This window comes from Carya illinoinensis, chromosome 3 (assembly GCF_018687715.1).
Source record: "Carya illinoinensis cultivar Pawnee chromosome 3, C.illinoinensisPawnee_v1, whole genome shotgun sequence".
In the NCBI taxonomy this organism is placed as follows: domain Eukaryota; kingdom Viridiplantae; phylum Streptophyta; class Magnoliopsida; order Fagales; family Juglandaceae; genus Carya; species Carya illinoinensis.
The window spans coordinates 40,888,094-40,909,839 of record NC_056754.1 but is presented as its reverse complement, the minus strand read 5'-3'; the positions used below and the strand labels follow the sequence as shown (position 1 = coordinate 40,909,839).

Genomic DNA, 21,746 nt, shown 5'->3' with positions numbered 1-21,746 from the left:
GCGTGAAAGTTTTATTTTCTGCTTGTTATGCGATTAACGTTCGGACGTTCATTAATAAACGTTCGGACGTTTAATTTTACGTGCAAACGTTTAAGCATTAACGTTCGAACGTAAACTTATCCCGCCCCATAATTATACAGTACGTTCGCACGTATGTACGTCCATCCAACGTATTCGTCATCAACGTTCGAACGTTTATATAGTACGTTAGAACGTACTGTGCAAATTTGGTTTAAGCGGGAAATTTCCCTCCAAATTTATTATAACGTCCGAACGTCCGAATTTAAGTTCGAACGTTAATATTATTATTTACATATTATATATTTAGTATATTCCTCATAATATACTTATATATTAAATTATAAATTATACAATATTAATTAATATATAATTTCTACCAATTATATAATATATAAGTCTAATATTATATAAGAACGTATATATATATATATATATTATAACTTTATATAAATATAATATATATAAAATATATATTATATTATAAACTATAATATATAATAAGTATATTATATATTATAGTTATAACAAGTATAGTTTTAATATATTATATTGGAAAAATTGTATATTATCCTAGTATAGTATACTTTAATATAGTATATCTTATAACTATATTACTTTTCTAATAACTATATTAAAGTAATATAGTTAGTAGATAATGTAGTATAAATATTATATAATATATTATCTATACTATACTTATAATATAGTATAAGTATTATATACTATATTATCTATATTATAGTCTATAATATAGTATAAGTATTATATAGTATGTTATCTATATATAATAACTATATAATATCGTATAATATATTATATAGTAAATATATTATAGATATAATATAGTACTAGTACTATGTTATATATACTACTTGTATATAATATAGTATATATACTACAAATATAGTGTAATATATAGTATACTATACATATACTTTATATGTATATACTATATATATTATATACTATATAATTACTATATAAGTATCTATAGCTATTATATAGATACTATAGTATATACACTATAGTATTGGATATATAAAATTACTATATAATATACTATAGTTATTATATAGATACTATAGTATATACACTATAGTATTGGATATATAAATAACTATATAATACTACTATATAATATATACTATATATATTAACATATTAAATAGTATTAAATATATATATTAATATTATTACAATAATATATACAATAATATTATATAAGTATACACTAGATATAATATAATATATTAGTATATATAATATAATATATAATAACATACGAATATATATTATAATATTATATACTATATAATACGTATATAATATACGTATATAATATAGTATACTATATTATTATATACTATATAATATAGGTTTCAATAATACGTATATAACACTATATACATATTAAAACTACATACTATATAACACTATATAGTATACACTATATAGAACATAAGTGTAATATACTATATACTATATAGTATAACACTATATAGTATATAGTATACACTATATACACGTATAACAGTATATAGTATACGCTATATACACTATTAACACTATATAATATATAATATACGTATATTATACGTATATAATATTATACATTATATAATATATAATATATAATATTACACATTATATAATATATAATATATAATATTATATATCATATTATATAGTAATATATAGGTAATATAATATATATTATATTATATATATTATATAATATATATATAATAATATATATAATATAATATATAGTGTAAAAACGTTCGAATGTTATGACCAAAACGTTCGGACGTTTTGATTGACGTCCGAACATAATAGACGCACGTTCGCATGTATACGTGATGTCCGAACGTAAAAGTTATACGTTCGCACGTATGCTTTTAAGTCCGAACGTAATCTACATAACGTTCGCATGTGGAGTTAACGTCCGAACGTTAATTAATTAACGTTCGGATGTTAACTGTATATAAGGCCAGGCACGACGGTTTCCAGGCCATAACTTGTACGAAACCGGTTATAAAACTCAAACTCTCTCATCCTCTCCGCCACGCACGCCGCCGCAACCGTCACTAAAAGGTAATGTACCCTCTCCCTCTTCTATTTCCTTGCTTTTAATCGGTGGGTTTCAAAAATTCGAAACCCACCGTAGCCCGGTTATAAACTTGCATTTCCGGCCACCATTTGCAGTAAAATGATAGAATAAAACCGTAGAAATATTTTCCATCTTTTGAAATGCATATTTTGGTTGTTTGTGGCTTCAAAACATGCGTTTCGAAGCTTTCGGTAATGGCTGAGTCGACTCAGCGATTCCGTGTCGTAACGTTCGGACGTCACGACACAACGTCCGAACATGTGACCTTTTGTATTCTTTACGTTCACACGTTATATTGTTACGTGCGAATGTTTTTATCCAACGCTTTAACGTAACGTTGGATAAAACGTTCGAACGTAAACCGTTGATCTTCTTCGGCTAATAAGAACGTCCGAACGTATGACGGTTCAAATTCATTACGTCCGAACGTTTAGGTAATACGTTCGGACGTAATGATCTTATTCGCACGTTTTTATCGAACGTTTGAATGAAACGTTCTATAAGAACGTCCGAACGTAGCATCTTTGTATATTTGGACCTATTTTAACGTGCGAATGTACATTGTATTAATGTTCGAACGTTTCCTATTAAAATTTTTTTATATTGTTTCTTTTAGGTATTATTATTTTATATATTGAAAAAGTGAGTTTCTTTAAAAGTTTTACTCACAAAATTATGTAAATTTATAAGGATGATATTTTAATTTTTAGTATAATCTATATATGTCATAATACGTATGTATCTGTGATTATAATCATTTTTTTAAATGTTATAACTTATATATTTTTTTTAATTTTCAGGATATGGCTCAGTATATGACGACAAGGAAGCGAGGGAGGGATGGAGGCAATCCGGACATCGCTCGACTGGGGGCACGAACTGTTATGGGGGAACGAGAAATCCTCATTAATGAGTTTGATGAGCTCAGCTGGGAGCAAAAGACGCTGAGAGACTTCTTCGTCACCAGAGGCTGGGGCCCCATATGCACATTGAGGGGAAAGATTTACCCCACAATGGTTCGAGAGTTTTACATTGGGATGGCCACCATGCCTAACGATGCATCATCCCATACTCTCAGTGTACGCGGTGTACAGTTTCAGTTCTCGGCGGATGTTCTCGCCGACTTGCTCCAGATTCCGCGTATGCTACCTGAGTCGACAACTGCTCAGGCTGATGACATAGCAGCTGCATTTTCCCCAGGCATATTCGAGGCAGATCCAGCCGCTTCTGCTTCATCTTCGGGCCCTATTGAGTTTATGCCCAGTCTTGAAGAAGATCGACCCGAGGGCGATCCTATTGCTGCTGAGGTTGGTGAGGATGAGCGGGACCAGGATTTCTACATCCTCACTGGCACGGACCGCACAAAGCTCGATAGGCCAAACTCCTTCAGCCAGAATCAGCTGCTGCCTTTCTTTCGCATGTTGCACATTTTTGTTGCAACAAATGTAGACCCGGTGGCACATAAGAGCACATTCAGTCGGGCTCGTGCATAGTTCCTGATTGGCTTGGCACGTGGTGAGTCCATTGACTTGCCCCTTGTTATATTTGAGCGGATCCGTTACGAGGCCAGCATCGTTACCACGGATAATCTCCCGTACGGAGTCATCATCAGTCGCTTATTACTAGCCCGGGGAGTGCCACGACAGGAGGAGGAGATGGTGATAAACTAGATGAGCCCTATCGACATAACCACACACCGCCAGAGCATTGGACAGGGGAGAGGCTCAGCTCGGCGTCAGTCTGGTCCTACGCCAGATCTTGTTCCCCCGACTGAGTCTGGGGCCGATGTTGCTCACCCGTCGGCGAGTACTAGTCAGCAGCCGAGAGTTACATCTGCTGGGGATGTGCGACCTGCTTGGGTTGATACAATGATGACAGATATGAAGGCGCATATAGACCGACAGATCGATAGACAGATTGCACATATAGATCAGGCTGTCGCACATCTTGCACATCATGTAGATGTGCTAAACAATAAGGTTGAGACATTGACTGAGGAGTTTCGATCTTTTGTAAACCAGCAGTTCTGAAAGTGATTTGTAAAAATTTATCATTCGATCATTTTTTATTTTTGACATATGTAATGGACACACATATTTAATGTATGTATTGTGTAGCTTAATTTCTACTCTTAATTTTTTTTAATATCACGTTACTCAACCTTACTATTAAAAAAATATATATTATGGTTAATTTATGTAATTTAACATATAACGTTTGAACTTTATCACATTAACGTTCGAACATTGGCGCTAATATATTCACGTTCGCACGTAAATAGTTAAAACGTTCGAACGTTCGCGCTAATTTTTTTACGTTCGCATGTAATTTATACATAACATTCGAACGTTACTGTGACGTGTGAACGTATTATGTGAAACGTCCGAACGTTTTGAAATTCTTGCCCAACATTTAGTGACAGTTCTCACAAACTGTCACAGTAAATACATTTTAGTCACAGTTTGGAAACCGTCACTATTTATAATCTGTCACTAAAAGCCATATTTGTTGTAGTGACACGCAATATTCCATATTAATTATTATAGTTTGATCAAGTCAACTTTGCATGCATTAAATTACATGTGTAATACTAGATATAATTTTTGTATGTGCATGTATAGCATGATATTCCCTTTCAAAAATTGTGAAGTCAACTATTTAAAAAATGAGGTTTTTTTTTTTTTTTGAATATGAATATATATTAGATTTATCTACTTTTTTCGAAGTGAGTGAGCATCTCATTTCCAAAATTATATACTAATTTACATATAGCTAAGTAATACCTTCTGCCCTAGTGAAACCCTTCTTCCTCATAAACGAGTTCAGTGAGAATCCGCGGTGCCAAGGTTGTCAATCGGTCAGTAATATCTCAAATCTTAATTGGGCTAAGTGCGTATTCTCGAATACGCCCAATTGAAATAATTTTAATTTGTAGTGAAATAAGTAAAGGGATTAGTCAGAGATTAAAGGGATGTTTGGGGAATGAGATGAGATAAAAAAAATATGTGAATAGTAGTTAGATGGATTGAGTTATAATGTTTTATGGGGTTTTAGAAAAAGAAAGAAAAAGTTGAATACAAATACTATAAAGTAAAATTATTATTAGAAAATCATTTTTTAATCTTATTTTTATTTTGGGATTGGAAAAAGTCGATTTTTTTTTTTCGTATTTTGGTTGGAAGTTTAGAAAAATTATAATGATTAGATGAAAAAAATGAAAATTTAACCTTAAATAGCAATAATCATATGTCATTGTTATTTCTTCCCAAATAATACTACATGTTGTCATCATTTAATCACTTACATGAAAATACAACAAACCATGCATGATTTGTCTCCTAACTGAAAGAAACATATTAAAAAATACAAATTTCTACTAATCAAAGACAGGCTTCCGTGTTTACACCTTGGGCGGGACTGATCCTTCTTCTTTGAAAAACTTTGCCTGAGTTAAATTTGCATCAAAATCTATAGCTTAAGTAAATGAAACAGTAGGTGGGACCGCCACAATGAGACTTTTAAGAAATCTTAATAGGTTAAAACTCATGAAAGTACTATTAATGAGAGACAATGGAAATGAATATGCATGCACTATTTAATATAAATAAATTTGTGAACACATATATCTATGCATGGTGAGAAATCATCTTCTGAAAAAAATACATGTATTTTCATGGTGAGGAATCACCATCAAAATACTTCTCAAGTTTATAAACACGGCGAGGAATCTCCTTCCGAGCAAATCTCATATATGTGTAGTCATTATTAAGGCGAGTAACCACCTTCTTATCAATCCATATGAAATCCACAATATCTTATCATATAAGCATCAATGGGAAATCACTCTACCCATTTGACACTGGGAATCACTCTACCTAGTCAATGTGTGAACTCATCCACCAAATCCAACCCATCCAGCTTGAGGAATCACTCAACTTGGTCAACACACACATGGACACCACGCATGATCAACTTGGGAACTCTCTCTACTTGTGTTATCATGTTAAGCTAATATGAAGACGTTCCACCTCGATCATCATGGGAAATCACTCTAGCCATATAAAACTCATGGTAACATACTGTAGGAATGGTTTGGGGACACCTTAACCCGTTCGTAATTATAGAAACACAGCAAGACTCAATACTCAGAAATCAAAACACCATCAATTCACATCTTTCAAACTCATCATCTCAAAATCACATAGTGAAGGTGACTGACAAACATAATGAAGAAAATGTACTTCCATATAAGAATGAGGTGAATTACTGAATAGGCAAACCACGAACTTACAACATACTCACCTCACAAATAAATACACCATATTCCCAGTATGGTTGAAGGAGCTAACTTACCTAAACTGTACTATTACTATATTAATGTTGGTGTCAATCCTTCTGTTGCAATCTTTAAAGTCACTTGCTTTCTTGAAGACTTTGACTTGATGAAAGGGTAAGCATTTAACGATCTCGAAAGTGAGATTTTGGCTCTTATCCCATGCCTTTTGTACGGTGGGACTGAACCCTAGATTTGAGGTCCTTCCACTCTAGATATGCTTTAATAATAGGCCTTCAATCTCAACCGTCCATTTGTCCTCAACCTTGAGAGATGATAGAGACTGATGGGAACAAGGCATGCATGTCCTTGTAGCTTGCCTTAAATCCAATCCCACATCCTTCCCCATTTGGCGCTGGGCCATACTTCTAAATTCAGATCAACTATCTTGCCAGTTGGTAGTTTTTTTTTTTTTTTTTTTCACAGGCTCATTCCAGATGTGATATCTCTTATGGAGTATAAGCCTATGTGTATGACACATGCGACCCTCTGAGTACATTCGTGTTATCTTGGATAGCTCCCACATGTACATTGAGCTTGTCCTTGCCTGTTGCTCACCTTGGTAGTGTGAGCACATCGTTTGTTACTTGGTGTAGGGTGAAAAGTCCTCTATTGCTTGGTGTTGAATTGTGTTTACCAAAATTTCTACATAGTGCCGCTTGCTCTTCTCCTGGACAACCTGCACTTTGCTCGCATGACTATATCCTTGGCAGACACCCATCTTTCATCCTTGGTAGGAATCTCTTCCTTTGTTTCGATAGAGTCCTCACATCCTTCCCTCCATAATAGGAAATTTTTTCCATGAAATTTCATGAGGGCTATCCCTTGTAGTGAAATTGAGAGGGAAGTGCCCAAGGTTGGGTGTCCTTAATCCATCTTTGTCAATGCTGGTCAGGGTGGTAGAATGGTCAATCTTTTGTCCACCCTTCGACCCTCATTAACTGCCACTAAATCAAAGGTTTCCTCCTCTTGTATTCTTCATTGACTACTCCCATAGCCTCTGTTCTTGCTGCTCTCCATTGCTCTAGTTCCACTAGATTCAACATCATCGGACATTGGTGAAACCTCACCTTTATCCTCCTATTTTCCATAAGGTTCCTAAATTGCTTGCTTTTCTCTTTGAGGGTTTTAGGATTCTAAAGTGTTGTGACTAGCCTAGGTAGTTTGAAGGCTATTAGTAGCCGTGCTCCTGCATTTGGATTGACCAAACTATTCTCACTTAATGTGTTCCAAGTCAGTTACTGCTACTCGAGTAAATAGGGAAATTGCTCCCGTATGACCCGCTCACTTTCTCATGTAAATGCTTCATTTCTTAGACTTCCCCATTGCACCTTTACCAACCATATGGTTATGGACTGTAGTCTCTATTCCTTCTAGTCTATGATTCATACCAATCTTTCCTCATAGGTGAGATTTGGTTGCAATTGAACTAGATTTGGATTAATTAGGAGGGGTTGGTGATTCCCAAAACTTTTCCTCAACGAGGAAACATGAAACACACTATGATCCCTTCATACTCCTCTAGAAATGCCTGGGTCTACTTTCTCCAATACTTAATTGGGTCCAATATACCTTGGGCTCAAGTTTCCTTTCAATACAAACATTTTTACTCCTTTCATAGGTGATACCTTGAGGCATACTCAATCACCTTCTTTAAGGGTCAACTCTTTCCTTTTTCCATCAGCATAACTCTTTTGCCTCATTTGGGTCATTGCCTTTCTTTCTCGCATGAGCTTAACTAGCTCTCTTATCTCTTGTATTATTTATGGCCCAATTGTTCTAGTTTTTCTGATTTCGACTCAACATAAAGGTTATCTACACTTTCTTCCATACGTATGGGGCCATTTGGATAGTCGCCTGGTAGCTATTATTGTAAGCAAACTCAATTGGGTAATTATAAGTTTACAATTTCTTTACAACTATTTTACAACTCATTTTCAATCAACCAATACAATCATGCCACTTCATTAAAAATAAATTTCAATATTACAAGATTACCCTTCATTTTTATGTAGAGGTGTAAAGTAGTTGCAAAATTGTTGTAAGTGAATCATTTTTCAACTCAATTAGTGGGATGTGGCTTTTCCTAGAGTCCTTGAAATTCAATGTGTAGACTCTTAGCACATCCACTAGTGTCTGGATTTCCCTTTCCGATTGTTTGTCGGTCTGGGAGTTGTAGGCACCTACTGAATCTTAACTTAATGCCCATTGCTACATGTAGACTTTCCCATAAATGGGACGTGAACCTCAGATCCCAATCTGACACTGTGATTTTTGGCACATCGTGAAGTCTAAATATTTCCTTCACATCTAGTCAAATCAATTTTCCTAAAGTGTTTGTGATAGTAACAAGAAGAAAATGGGTGCTTTTAGTCAGGCTATCTATGATTATCCAAATTGCATCCTTACTACTTGGGGTTTAAGGTAACCCGACCACATAATTCTTAGCTATATCCTCCAACTTCCATTCTAGAATGGGTAGGGGTTGTAAGTTTTTGACAGGTCTCTAATACTCAACATTCACTTGCCTACAAGGGGCACACCTCTCGATGAAGTGGGTGATGTCCTATTTCACTCCTTCCCACTAGAATTTCTTCTTCAAGTCTTGATACATCTCTTTGCTTTCTGAGGGTATCGAATATGGCGATAAATAGGCCTATGCAAATATCTTTTCCTTAATTTTTGAATTCACTGGAACCACTCTTCGCCTTTTAAAGAACAAGGTCTCATTCCTGTCCAAACTAAAATGCAAAGGTTCTTTTTCTCTTCTGAATTTTCATTGGATCTCCAATTACTTTGAGTCCTTTCTCTACTTATCCTTTATTTCATCATAGTCTATCACCCTCAACTCCTGCATTGAGGTAAGGACTTTATCCTGTTGTGAACTTCCTACCAATAGTTTCCTTATTCTTTCAAGAAATGAGTCTACCTTTGGAAAACCACCTATGTCTTTTGCTTGAGACTTCTCCACACATTGGTGACCATTTTGGCCTTCCCTAGATGATATTTGATTTCACACTGATAATTGCTTGTTGTCTCTAGCCATCTCCTTTGTCTCATGTTGAGGTTCTTCTAGGTGAAGAGATGTCTTAAACTCTTATAGTCCATGAACACCTCACAAGTTTCCCCATAAAGGTAATGTCACAAAATCTTTAAGGTGAACACTACCACTATTAGTTTCATATTGTGGGTGGGGTAGTTCTTCACATGATGCTTCTGTTTCCTAGATGCATAAGCCACTACCCTTTCTTCTTGCTTTAGGACACACCCTAGTCCATATTTTGATGCGTCGCTGAATATCAAAAATGGATTATGGGGTTCCAGCAGTGCCAATACATGCCTATGGTCAACCTTTACTTTAGTTCCTCAAAGCTTTGCTTGCATAGTTCGGTCCATATGAACTTGGTGTTCAATGCTGTAAGTGGACTCGATAATTAAGAGAATCATTACACGAATCTCTAATAATAGCTAGCCAATCCCAAAAAACTCCTAACTTTGTGTACCATTATGGGACGTTGCCAATCTAGGACGACCACAATCTTACTAGGATCCATTGTGACTCCTTCCCTTGGATATCACATGTGATACTCCCAACTTTTGCTTGGGATGGAACAAAGACTTGGAGCGTTGACACATGTAACCCAAGGCTACATACCTCTATTTATGACAGATAATATGCTATGCAACTTAGCATACTTCTTGCAGTATGCATTAAATTGGAGCAGAAAGGGTAACTTGTAAAAATTTTGCACCAGAATGGAACTAAACATCCCAAAGCTTAAACATTCATTATTCCTTACTTAGATGTCCCATATGTAAGGCAATAGTTCCAACATTGTTATGGAGATTACTCTCCTCATTATAGACATGGTTGATAAGGGGTTTCAAAAGGAAACATTTTTCAAAGCATCTAAGAGATGCGTTGAATGGCGGACAAGACTATTTCTAGGAACATCACAATTACCTCCAATTTGCGGTCTGGGTCTCATTCCTCCTCAGCCAAGGGTTAGAATTCACCATCTTCTAATCCTATCATAGCTTCTACCATTCCTGAGTTTAGACTACCATAGTGAGGTTTCTTGAAATCTCAGTAAGTTAACAACCAATATACACAAAGATAATATAGACATGATAGATAATAAACATGAGATGAATGCATAAAATACAGAAAAACCTATATTTGTCACCCATCTAGATTCCTCGACATCCTTCAGAAAACTTTGTTGCACATTTTCTTATAGAAAACCTATTCCAAAACATTCCCTCCTTTACTAAGCATCATTATTAACAAATGGTATAATCACGACTCTTTATTTGCACTTAGAGTACCTGTTGGTTACCATAGCTCACTTGAGCCTACATCTTCTGAGCTACGCAGATATAGCTTTTCATGCATTTATCATAACTTTTCATAACATCTCATAACATATGCATCCACTAAGAATCTATTGGATTCGAGAAGACATTGTACATAAAGGCCTTGGGTAGGTTTGACCTACCTATTTCCTAACTATAGAAATGGGGCATGAAGTGGCTTTGGAAGGGAAGTGGTGACCCCTCGATCAAATGCACTTGTCTTTACCATGACTCTTACTCCACAACGGGTTCTATCTCCACCCATGCCTATGCTCTCTACCCAATGCCTTTATAAGGCATTCATAAGATTGAACTGGTGATGCTGGGTCTGCTTATTCCACTAGAGCATTAGATGCCATAACTGGACTTCGCCCTATAATCCTTTGAAGAGGAATCAATCAAAGTTCGTTGATTGTTCTTCGTCAACTCAGGGGTTACAACTCCATTTTTTATCACTCTAGAAGGGACAGAGGAGTTCCACTAGGATATTCTCCCATCCTAGCATTGGGTCATTAAAAAATGTTTTTCATGCTATGCTTATGACAAAACATGCTTCATGTATCATGCTCAATAGCACATGTTCATGTAAAGTTAACAATTAACTGTATATGACCAAATTCTCATCATGTACCATAAGATATTTCATGATCAAAATCCATTTTTAACATGAATGTGGTTTTTACACAAAGTCATATAAACATTATCCAAAGAGTAAGTTAGAGGCCGAATTACAAATTCCTCAGGTTCTAAGAGTGGTGCGACTAAAACAAGAGATATGTTTAAAGTTAGAACTTTATTGTCCCTAAAAGCCATATACTACCCAAATAGCACTTTGACTTGTGATCTTTGCTAATTTCCAGCAAAACATGCAACTTTATAACTTCTATGTTTCAACTCCTATATAACTCCCAAGCATCTTCAATCAAGTCTTCACTATGAAAGATTCTATTTAAACCGTGGCATGAAATCATGCTAATATCACAACAAAATTGTTCCTAATGATCACACTATCCCCTATATGATGCTCCACATCAAACTAACACTTACTCGCTAAACTGAGTTCTTCATGTGATGTTTATAACACTTAAAATTTATCTAAACTAAACCTTAGTATGATGATATTTTATTTATATGCAACTTAGCCAAAGCATTATGATTCAACTTGTAAACCAAAACATGCTTGATGATCAACTCAAGATATTAATTCAATACCTAGCATGGCATGCTTTTAATTTCAAAATACCAACATTCACTTGATCTTCCAAGACTTTGGCTAGTTTGGGTAGTGGAGTCTTCTGAGAATACTCAGAAGACTCCACTACTATTCATTATTTTATCATTACTTTTCACATACTTTTAACTATTTTGTACTACTATTAAATATTTTACAATTATTTTTTCACTACTATTCACAAAATATCTAAAAGCATCTCACTACCAAAACACAACCTTTAACTAGGCTTACAACTTCATATCATAGCATATCAAGATCATATATCAAACCTAACACAAACTTATTCATGCAAACATCAAAGCCTAAACCAAATTTAAACTTTTCATGAAAATAAGAATTCATGCTTATCTTATCAATCCATCAACCAAAAAAGTATCATGATAAGTTACTTACCAATTTGAAGCTTTGGGGATGCACTCAATACTCACTTCCTTCAAGGTGCTTGGCTACACTTCTGTCTTAACACTTATGGAACTTTTCTCTCAATTTGCTTAAGTGTTGTTGAAAGTGGCGTGGATGGAAGTGGGGGATGAAGGGTGCTATTTATAGGATTTATAAGTAGAATAAAACCATACAAGAACCAAAGTATAACATGGTGCATCTGAAAAATCACAAATAGGTTCATGGTGTAATCGGCTACAAAGTTATGATAATGCTCTCTTTTGGTTTCTTTTGTGAAACTAGGGAAATCTCTTGTTTACCTAAGAATGAAGGCTAACTGAGTGTGTGGGGGTGTAGGGGTGTAAGTTTTCTAAAGTTTGAACAAGTTCCCAAGAGAATAGCTAAGTCATGACCAGATTCCCTGCACTTTCAAAACCATTGCCTTAAACCTCTTGTTCATCTTATCTTAGCTAGTTCAGTTTTAAGGACTTAGTAGGTGAAATAAGTGTTTATTTCTTGTGTAAATAATAGACGAGAGCGGGAGAAACTTGGCTTCTTGGTGAAAGAGGTGGAAGGGAGGTGAGTGAAGTGTTGGTGACCGAGAAGAGCCATTTGGCTTCTTCCATCGTTTGTTCAATTTTCCTTCAAACTCTTGTGGCCAAGTAAGGGGTTATGTATCGAGTAATGGCTAAATGCCTTGTAACTTCAAATTTTTCTTGGGGACAAGGGTGATGGTGTGTGAATAGAAGAGAGCTTGTAGGCATGTCCATGATGATGCTCGACAAGATGCTAGGTGGTTTTGTTTCCTCTTTTGTATGTGTATAATGATGCAGCCTATACCTTTATGCTAAGTTTGATTCTCCCATCAATGATTCTATATTAGGACATGTCTTTCTTCAAAAATTCCCATTCAAATTGATTCACACCAATGGCTTCATTCAAGAGACACTCATTTCACTCAATGGTATTTTTTAGTGAAGTGCATGAGTTTGACATGTTGCTAGAAGTCATGACATGAGTGGGCCTTGGATTGCGCTTTTCTTAATGGGCCTTGGTCCATTTGTTGGCCCTAATTTTTGGGCTACAAATTGGGCCTCAACTTGGGCTCTTCTAGTCACTTAGTAGAGCCTAAGCTTTGGGCTTTGTTTTGGGCCTTACTTTAGGCACATTTTAGGCCTTTTTCCTTAAGTGTTTGATCCTTTAAAATTTCCATCCTTAAGCCCATTTCCTACTAGCTATGGTCCACAACATGTTATGGGCTCATCTCCAAGCCCATTAAGATGGCAAGTCCTCTTCATGCCACTTGTGACCGTCCTATTGGTTCCTTGACATATATTTTCCATAAAAGTCTTGCTGCACTCATGATCTCCAAAAATCCTATTTAGATAGATGGTGGAGGCCACTTAGCCAATTCATGGTTCTAGATGTTATAAATCCAATTCCTAAATTCCATGTTCTCACCTAACTAAGTCTCTAAATCATCATGGCCAAATTCCCATTATACTCGTGGTTTCTTGATATGATTTTGAAGGGGTGTTAAATCATGTGACTGAGGAACTTAAACTCCCCTAATCAAAACTCACAATTGCTGAATTTTGCAAATAGTTGGCACTCCTTCAATTTTCCCAATACAATCTCAGGGGGCTCTTATGATCTTTGACATTCTTGGAATATACTAAGATATCATCTATGAACACAACCATAAACGTATTCAAGAATGGTCTGAACACTCTATTCATGGTGTCTATGACTGTTGCTGAGGCATTAGCCAAACCAAATGGCATCACCGTGAATTTGAATGGTCCATATCTTATTCTAAACGCAGTTTTAGCTATGCATCTTCCTTAATCCTAAATTGGTGATAACGAGACCTAAGATCAATCTTAGATAATATTGAGGTTTTTTGTAATTAATCGAAGAAGTGATCTATCCTGGGCAAGGGATATCTATTCTTAATTCTCACATTGTTCATTTTTTGGTAATTAATGCACATCCTAAGATTCCTCATCTTTCTTCTTAATGAATAATACCGATGCTCTCCAAGGCAATGAACTAGACCTAAGAAGTCCCTTTGCCAACAACTCTTATAGTTGACTCTTTATCTTCTTTAACTCTGACGGGGCCATTCTATAAGACGCCTTATGCATTGGAGCTGTTATAGGTTCCACCTCGACTGAAAACTCAACTTCTCTAGAAGGGGTAATCCTGACATTTCCTCAAGCACTTCTAGAAACTCATCTACTACTGGTATCTCTCATACTTCCTTAGGTTCCCTAGGCTTAGGTACTAAGTGTACTAGGTAAGCCTCAACTCCACTCGTTAAGTCCTTTTTGGCTTGTAATGATGTAAATCTTCCTAGTATTGATCATAATTTACTAACCTGGAATAATTTGCCTTCCTCTCTAGTCACTTGAAATAGAATTGTCCCCTGTTGATGTGGGAGTTTATTTCACACATTTTCTTAGCCCTAATTGTTTTGATTTAGAGTGTTTTGCATGTTACCTATCTCATTTGTATAGAATTTTAGGTGTCATTTACATTTATTTAATTCTTGGTATTTTGTAGGTATTTAATTATTGAATTAGATTGAAATAGGGATGATGTGAAGTTGCAAAAAATGGGGCTAGGCCTAGAGAGCAAATTCTAGTTGGCCTGGTCTAGTCAAGTAGAACACAGTTTGGTGTTTGGGTTCTAACTAGAGTTACATACCTCAGTTTTAGGTTTTATTTGGCTTGCTAAAAAGCTAAGATGTAGGCCTAAAATTGTATGAAGATCCCAAAACCCATTTCTATCATTTTGAACTTCAAAACTAAGCTGAGATAGAGAAGTCCAAATTTGTCTAGAAATTTATTGTAGCCCAGACCCTATTTTAGTTCTTAGCCTGTATCTGGAATTTCAGAAATTAGAATAAAGGAAGATTAAATGCGTTGGAAAGCTGAGAATGAGATATAAAACTTTCATGAAGGGAAAAACTCCAAAATATATCATTCTAATGCTCTAAATCTAGCTAGAAGTCAGGCAGCCAAGATTTCTGAATTTTCAGTAGCATATATGGGGAATATCTTTTGTTTTAAAATTTAAAAAAAGAATCGATACTGAATGGATTGGATGGCCTGAAGATATGGAATGAGGGTTTTAAAAAGAAAAATCTCCCAAAAAAAAAAAAGAAAAAAGAAAAGGAAGAAAGAAAAAAGAAAATCATAGAAGGAATCTACAAGAAATTCAAATACGACATGAGCTAGGAGACAGTCTGGACATATTTTAGTATTTTGACTGCAGTTTTCTACTCCTATATCTGATGAATGCAATTTTTGATGGGTTAGAAAGCTATCTGAAAGGGTTATAACCTTGTGTCTAATAAGGAATTCAAAATTTAAACGTCTGAAACCTGTACACCGTTGCCAGAATAAGTCCAAGACATTAGGCAATGTTTTAAGGAAAATCATAAGCATATTATTGGCATGAAATTGAAAGAGGAGGATTGAAATGAGCAGCTGTAATTCCAAAAGGAAAAACAAAGCTCACAATTTCTACAATTACATAGTTCTTTTTCTTTTTATAATTTTTAGTTGCTAAATTGTTATTAAGGATGTTGAATATGAAGTTATATTTGAGAAATAATTAGATTATTTTATTAGTTATGATTTGTTAGTTTTCTTATTCTAGGGTTAGGATGTAGTCATTGAATTCTTAATATGATTTGAGTATGATTGTATTGAATATCCTTTGTTCATTGCAATTTCATAATTTCGGTTTTCATTCTTGCAATTTACTGGCCATGAATTGCATGTTTAAGATGTTGAATAAAGTTCAATATTAGTTCATGAATTCATCAAACATTGGCAGTGTAGTTTAGAAATAAATATACACCTTTGTGACCTACATTTAAGAATTTCACAGAGCATAATAAATTTATATTAATTTCTATGATCACGTCAGTAGACATAGGATTAATATAGGTATAGGTGTTATACCTTGAAAGAGGATATCACATAAAAAAGGGAATTTTGTCACTGTAATTAGCAAACCATTAATGCAAGTAACTAGATTTAAAATCATTGAAGGAATTGAATTGATGAAATCCTAGCCCTAGGAACCTTTCATATTTGATTTTTCAAATAAAGAATTTGCTGTTAATCACAACAATTTGGGATCATCTAAATAATATAGGAAATTCTATAAATTAATACTTGAATCTCCTTCTTATGGAAACGATACTCTTTTTGCCCTATTCTATTTGTCACGACCCATGCACTTGTGGTAGAGTCCAAAGACTATCAAGTTTTTAGTGTCGTTGCCAGGGAGGATTGTTTTCAATATTAATACAACAATTTCATATATTAATTTAGACTGTATTGCTCTATTTTGTTATTCATTTAGATTGGCCCCACCCTCTCAAGGCCAAATTCCATTATTTTCTAGAGTTTTTAGTCTGTTTTGTGTTTCTGTTTTTCAATTTACATTTTTTGTATTTAGTGTATGCCACATAACTATGAGCTAATTGAGCTTTTTGATCTAGAAATTGAGAGAACCTCACATGCACTAAGGAGAAAACAAAGATTGGAGTTAGAGCAAGAACAAACAGTAGCCATGGTTGATAACTGGAATCAGAGGGTGTTGCATGACTATGCTATGTCGAATGTCAATGGTGCTCAAGCCAACATGGTGAGACCTATAGTCAATGCTAATAAATTTGAGATTAAGCCTGGTTTAATCCAGATGGTGCAACAGAAGCAGTTTGGTGGAGGACCTGCTGAGGATCCACATGCACACCTTGCCAATTTCTTGGAGATTTGTGATACACTTAAAATGAATGGAGTTAGTTATGATGCTATTTGGCTCCAACTTTTTCTATTTTTTCTAAAGGATAAAGCCAAGGTTTGGTTGAATTCCAAAGCGCCTAACTCTTTCACCACTTGGAATGCCTTGTCACAAGGCTTTTTGAGTAAGTATTTTCCCCCAGGTGAGACTGCCAAACTTAGAAATGATAGAACCAGTTTTGTTCAGTTTGACGGTAAATTTTTGTATAAAGCCTAGGAGAGGTTTAAAGAATTGCAAAGGAAATATCCATATCATGGTCTTCTTGATTGGCTGATTGTGCAAACTTTCTATAATGGATTAACACATTCAATTAGGATTACCATAGATGAAGCTGCAGGAGGTAATTTACTGAGTAAGTCAGTAGAAGAGGCATATGAATTGTTAGAAGAAATGGCCTCTAACAATTATCGGTGGTCTAATGAAAGAGGTATGCCTAAGAAAGTTTCAGGTATGTATGATGTAGATGGCATATGCATGTTGAATGCCAAGGTTGATTCTTTGGTAAATATGGTCGGTAAGCTGGGTAATATGCTTTATGTTTCTAATCCTGTATTGAGTTATGGTTGTTGTGGAGGAGCTCACATGAATTCTTATTGTATGTAGGTAGAGCAAGCCCAATTTGTGTCTAATTTTAATAGGCAGCAGCAGCAGAACAATCTTTATTCCAACACATATAACCCAAGCTGGAGGAACCATCCTAACTTTTCATAGAAAGATCAAGGTAACCAAGATAGCAATTCTAGACCTTTCCATTCTTATGGTTTCCAATCGAGACCATCCCAACCAGAAAGTAAGCAGCCTTGAGAGATATCTATTGAGAAGTTAGCCAATGCCAATTTAGAGATATTTGAAAGACTGGAAGCAAAGTTTGATCAATTGGCAATTTTCAATAGATATGTGGAGGTGCAATTGGGGCAGTTAACCAATTCCATCAATTCTCGTGGATAGGATAATTTTCCTAGTAAGACAAAGGTCAATCCAAAGGAGTATTGTAAGGCAGTCACCTTGAGAAGTGGTAAGCAACTTGGTCAGCTAAGTAGTGAGACTGTAGATGGTGATGAAGTAGACCATGAAGAGGTGAGTAAGAAGGCCGGTGAAGAAGTTGAGGACCTAGCCAAGACACCATCCCCACTACCACCAGTCAAACCTATTGTCCCTCCCATTTCTTTTCCTCAAAGGCTTAAGCAGAATAAAATTGACCAACAATTTGAGAAATTTTTGAAAGTGTTTAGGCAGCTTCACATTAATATTCCTTTTGCAGATGCCTTAGCACAGACTCCTACCTATACAAAGTTCCTAAAGGAGATCATGTCCAAGAAGAGGAAATTGGAGGATTTTACAGACCATTGCCTTGACGGAGGAATCCGGAGCCAGTATCTAGAATAAGCTTCCACCAAAGCTAAGAGATCTAGGGAGTTTTTCTATCCCTTGCACTATAGGTGATGTTAATTTTTCTAAAGTTTTGTGTGATTTTGGTGCTAGTGTTTCACTAATGCCTTTATCTGTGTCTAGGAAGCTTAGATTAAAGGAGTTGAAGCCTACTACCATCTCTTTGAAGCTAGCTGATCGATCGGTGAAATATCCTTTGGGTGTTCTTGAGAATATGCAGATCAAGGTAAATAAGTTTATCATTCCAGTTGATTTTATTGTGTTGGAGATGAAAGAAGACACCGAGATCCCTATCATTTTAGAATGACATTTTCTAGCCATAGCTGGAGCTGTCATAGATGATAATAATGGTAGGTTGACTTTAAATGTTGGTGAAGAAGAGGTAGAGTTTAATTTATTTGAAGCTGCTAAATTCCTTTCTTTTACTGATTATATTTTTTGAGTTGATGTTATAGATGAGTTGACTAGAGAGGTTTTTAGGGCTAAAAATGCTAAAGAACCTCTCGAGACTTATTTAGTGAGTACAGAGACAAGTAAATATGATAATTTGGAGGTTGCAGAAGTGATGTGTGCATTAGAAGCTACATGTCTTGAGCCAAAGCATAGAGGTATTCATTTTGAGGATCGAGGCAAAGGTAAGCCACTCCCTCCCCCTTCCAATGTGCAAGCACCAGTTCTGGAGTTGAAGCCATTACTCTCACATCTTAGGTATGACTTTTTAGGTGAGAATAATACTTTGCCTGTGATTGTGAGTAATTCTTTGTTTGATGGTCAACTTGACAAATGATTTTGAGATTGAGAAAAAAAGCCATAGGATGGACTATATAAGACCTTAGAGGAATTAGCCCTTCATTGTGTATGCATATAATTTTAATGGAGGATAACCATAAACCTGTTGTTGAAAATCAGAGAGGTTAAATCCTAACATGAAAGAAGTAGTTAGGGCTGAAGTTCTTAAATGGTTAGATGCATGGATTATTTATCCTATATCTGATAGTCATGGATTAGCCTAGTGCAAGTCGTACCAAAAAAGGTGGGATGATTGTGGTGCATAATGAAAATAATGAATTAATTCCCACTAGAACAGTAACTGGGTGGAGAATCTGCATAGATTATAGGAAACTTAATAGTGTTACCCGTAAGGATCATTTTCCTTTACATTTTCTTGATCAGGTGCTTGAGAGACTTGCTGTGTATGCCTATTACTAATTTTTAGATGGTTATTTAGGGTATAACCAAATTCCTATATCCCCCGAAGACCAATAAATTTATATTAATTTCTATGATCACGTCAGTAGACATAGGATTTATATAGGTATAGGTGTTATACCTTGAAAGAGGATATCACATAAAAATGAAATTCGGTCATTGTAATTAGCAAAACATTAATGAAGCAACCAGATTTAAAACTATTGAAGGAATTCAATTGATGAAATCCAATCTCTAGGAACCTTTCATATTTCATTTTTCAAATAAAGAATTTGCAGTTAGTCACAACAATTTGGGATCGTCTAAATAATGTAGAAAATTTTATAAATGAGTACTTGAATCTCCTCCTTGTGGAAATGATACTCTTTTTGCCTTGTTCTAATTGTCACGATCTATGCACTTGTGGTAGAGTCTAGGGACTATCACCTGTCGATAGTTTATACTCACGTAATGTTGAAACAAAGAACCCATCCCTAGGATAATATCAAACCCAAGTAAATTAAACAATATCAAGTTTGTGTCCCTAACGACTCTATTTCGAGCTTGCAACTCATAGCTATCCTACCACAAGATATTATCTCCCTAATTGGTAATGCTATAGAGACTCTTTGTTGCATCAGTTCAGTCCAAAGGTTGCTTATCCTAACAAACGTATTGGACAGGAATGATTGGGACATACTTAAATCAAATAAAGTATTTGCGTCATACTCTACCATCCTAACTCATCTTGAAACGATCAAACCAAATTGACCCTTACAACTACATCTCTTAAATTACCATTAAGCTAACTAAGGTTGGGGTTCCATACCTATGATGGCGCTCACCTCATGAGTCTTTGGAGCATCCTCATCGACCTCTTCTAGTGCTAAAGCATACACCCTTGCTTGCACAATCTACATGTAGCCTCCTCATCCTACAATGGGCCTGAAACTGTGTCCTTAAATCGCATGGCAATTTTTGGCATAATGCCCTGCCTATCCTCACCTATAGCATGATAGTGAAGCCTGACGACACTCTCCCTTGTGAGACCTATGCCAGTTTGTGGGTGTAAGCTTGTCCTTATTAGAAGCTTTTGGGTTGATCTGTAAAACTACTTTCTTCTCCCATTAATGTTCTCTACTTTTAATTTGACGCAATGGCCACTAAATTGCAATGTTCACGCTCCACGATTGAGGTCACGTTCACAGACTCTTTGAGAATCTTGTATTTGATGACAGGCCACTTGTATTTGTATATGCAGTTGTAACCCATCTTGAAACTGTTCAATGTGCATCTTCTCTGTAGATATGAGATGAGGGGCAGCTTTGATCAAACACTTGATATGAGACATATCATGATGAGATCTTCAAATCAAAAAAATCATATGGTTTAAAATTGTGTCCTAAAGTAGATACAAGCATTAAACTTAAAATCACATGACTAAAAATAAACCAAAGCATGGATCTAGCCAAAAACATCAAACTCTTGACCTAACCAAGTAATCTCTTGCATAACAATTCATATCTTTGAAACTAACACAAAAAATCTTCAAACTAATATCATAAGATGCAGATCAAAGGCTTAGGAGAATCAAATAAAAATATCAAAGTCATTGGAGTAAGATTAAACCTCAAAAGATACAAACTTTCTTATAACAAAAACTAATACTTTTCTCCTTCCAGTTTCTATATTTCTAGATCTGAGAAAATCTTTCATCAAAAGCTTTTACATGCAACTAATCCTTAACAAATATTCATAACATGTTAGCAACACTCTATAAAACTTTCGGACCAAGATTTGTCCATTAGCTTACCCAAAAGCTCCAAAATACAAGACACTATCCAGTTTATCTCTCAGATTGAGTTTTCCATGGTTAAAATAACTTATAAATTACCATGAAATCAAACAAAAAA

At 35.2% G+C, this 21,746-nt stretch overlaps 1 non-coding gene across 1 annotated transcript; it reads right to left on the bottom strand.

Annotated features, from left to right (window-relative positions):
• Positions 1 to 17,409: 17,409 nt before the first annotated feature.
• Positions 17,410 to 17,516, bottom strand: LOC122305854. The gene has a single exon (XR_006241279.1). It is a non-coding gene; the product is annotated as a small nucleolar RNA R71 (small nucleolar RNA).
• Positions 17,517 to 21,746: the final 4,230 nt, after the last annotated feature.